The following is a 3020-nucleotide window of genomic DNA, read 5'->3' on the forward strand; positions in this document are numbered from 1 at the left end:
TGCTAAATTTTGGAGTGATCTATTAGGTAATGAAAGATAAGCACTATGGTTGGGATATGGTTTGAGTGTGTTCCCCACACGGTCATGTGCTGAAGGCTTGTTTCCTAGTATTGAGAAGTGGTGAGTCTTTAAGAAGTGATGCTCATGGAAGGAAATTAGATTATGAGGGTACCACCTTTTTGAAGGGATTAATCTAGGTCTTGTGGGGCAGGATTAATTCCAAAGAGAATGAGTTATCGTAGAATTGAGTTCAACGATCCCAGCTCATTTTTGTGTTGCCTATCTCATCCATGTGATCTCTTCTGCACCCTTTCCTGAAATTGTGTCACCTGCCCTCACCAGAGCCAAACAGATGGTACTCATTAGCTTCAAACTGTGTGCTAAATAAAAATCTTTCCTTTTAGTTCCCAGCCTTAGGTATTTAATTATAGTGCAGAAAATAGACTAAAATGGTAACTAATATACTATAATATCATACTTACCACATTTGAAAGACTATCAAATAAGATAATTTATAATAAATTATTTCCTTTACTTTGATAGTAGAATATAAATATACTGAGAATGGATTCTTTTTTTCAAGAATGTATAGAGAAACATGATTTTGGTATTCAAGAGAAAGAAAGGGTAGGATTCGTTTGTGATAAGTTCAAATACATATAACTTTCAGCCAGTCACTTCCCTTTTGTGAAAGAAAACGTTTAGCATTAAGAGAATCTGTTATGTATGCTGTCAAAGAATAGACGGTTAAGACAATTTTTATCTTCAATTGCTTTTTACAAGTTTATGTGTACTCTGTAGTAGAGCTTTATGAATAATGAGGACAGGAAAAAAGAGGGAGAATTAAGAAAAGATTGACTCTAATAAAGGTTATTGATTAAAATGTGGTGTCCAAACCCAATATGCTGAGAACATCTGCAAATGCTCTCACCCTCCAAACCTATCAATAAGCATCTTTGCCTCCAAAACAGAAAAAACAATTCTAACTGTTTATACATACATCTTGGAAATGAATAAACTAATTAGCATTTGATAATAAAGGAAGTCAGAGGGAGCATACACATACCTGCTTTGATATATTGTGTCTTGGATACTAGAATTAAAAAGGGGTTCAATAAGAATATAAGGAAGAAAATAGAATTGAGGAAGTAATGATGACACTTCCTCTTCTTTTGTAAGAACTTTTTGTTCTGGTCAGCTTTTAATGATAGTTTTGTGTGACTGTTCAGATCAGAATCCTCAACCTTTACCTCAGAACACTATGAGTTTTCTGAATTCAGGGATAAAGAGACAGCTCTTGGATTTACTCTCTTTATGTTGCATGTAAGTAAAGTCACCCTTTGGCTGATACATAAGAAGTAATACTTGACATATGAAGATGTTACAAAATGTATACCCTCACATTCTCTTTAGAATGGTGATGTCTGAAATGGGGCTCTTTAGATATGATATTTACTCAGCTCTTCATATGCCTGATGTTGAGAAGTCTTGTGTTGAAGACACTGTGATCTTGTTGGAGTTTTGGAGGAAGTTGTATAAGCTCTCTGCTTTTTTTTTCTTAAATGAGTGTTGTTTAATTGATGGTTGGACTGTTGACCACAGTTTGGTTTAGAAAAGCTCAATTCAGCATTTGTTTTGATCCTGAAGAGTTCACTTTGGGGCAACACTCTGTGGCCACTTCTTTTATTCTTTTGAGAGAAATTGTGCTCTTTGGGGATAATCCTTTTTACCTTGCAGACAGCTGGTGGGGGATTCTGCTCTCAGATGAAGGTCACAGTCTAGACAAAATATTTCTGGTATGAAAATGAGGGCTAGGTGTTCTTGGCACCTAAGGCTTTTGGCTTTTGGTATATGTAGAAGAATTTAATTGTAAGAGTCAGAGTCAGAGGATCAGAGCTTTGGCATATGTAGAAGAATTTAAGTGTAAGAGTTAAAGTGTCTTTGACTACACTAATGGATTTTATTAGTCTTTAGGGGCCTGTGAGTCCCTATGCTATCCTAAGAATTATATAGTTGTATTTCCAGTCTGGTTTTTATACAATTATTTATTTTACATGTAATATAGAAACAAAACAAAACAAAACAAAAATACATGGATTTCTTTCTGCTCCTGTCACACAGTGAGAAGGAAAAGGACTTTATGTCTGTGCACTTGTCATTGCATTTTTAAATTGTTTTTCTCTGTAGAACAAGCATCTTTTCTCCAAAAAGATTGTGCTTGAACATTTTAGGCAAATTGCATCAGGCAAATGCACATAACCAGAGTATGGAAATAGGAAGTCCTTTTCTGCGTTAGTTTTCTGTGGCAATAAGAGATAAGAAATTACTTCATGACTATTGCCTGAGACTTTCCTTTTGACTTGCGTGTCCTTCTTGAACAGCTCACTTCTGCTTTCTCTCTGGCTTGGAGGCTGGGCAGTATGAACTGCTAACCAAAACACAGGTTAACAATGTGCAAGTAAGTTGAGAGTGACAAATGTTCAATGTGTTTGTGAAGAAAATCCTAAACATAAGCTTTTTGGTGTGGAAGAAAATCCTGCAAATGGGGGAATTACTATGTTCAGAACAGTGCTTTCTACAATATATGCCTTCAGCAAATAGTTGTTGAGTGAACAAATAATTTGGATTGCTCATGAGAGTGGTACAGTAACCATTGCTTTATTTCTATCACCCTGCAACTTAACAAAGTAAATGTTGGAGGAGTTTAAAGTGAAGCAGGAGAAACTATGTAAGTGTGGAGTGAAGAAAGGATATGTAGAAAAGAGATGATTAAAAGTGAAAGGTGTAGCAGTATGGTGCTTGAGGTAAAGATGAGGGTGGAGGGGATGGTGTAGGTAGTGAGGGTGAAGGTGGAGATGGTGAAGGTGAAGGTCCAGGTGATGGAGGTGATAGCAGACATGGTAGGGGCAATAGAAGAAAAGCTAGTAGAGATGGTGACTGATAGAGTTGCTGATGATGGGGATTATACAGGTGGTGTTAGAAGTGGTAGTGGCAGGCTGGGGGTTTAGCTCAGCGGGTCG

The 3020-nt window shown here is 36.7% G+C and overlaps 1 protein-coding gene across 1 annotated transcript in view; it reads left to right on the forward strand.

Moving 5' to 3' along the window:
- The first annotated feature begins 1252 nt into the window (after window positions 1-1252).
- The window catches only part of Ipcef1 (interaction protein for cytohesin exchange factors 1), a 164532-nt gene continuing 162764 nt past the window's right edge, over window positions 1253-3020 (forward strand). Inside the window, exon 1 of the mRNA XM_010628875.2 lies at window positions 1253-1323. The gene's annotated coding sequence lies outside the window, so the exon portion shown is untranslated. The remainder of the gene's footprint in view (window positions 1324-3020) is intronic.

The sequence above is a fragment of the Fukomys damarensis genome, unplaced genomic scaffold (assembly GCF_012274545.1).
Source record: "Fukomys damarensis isolate Sample0158 unplaced genomic scaffold, DMR_v1.0_HiC HiC_scaffold_14, whole genome shotgun sequence".
NCBI lineage: Eukaryota > Metazoa > Chordata > Mammalia > Rodentia > Bathyergidae > Fukomys > Fukomys damarensis.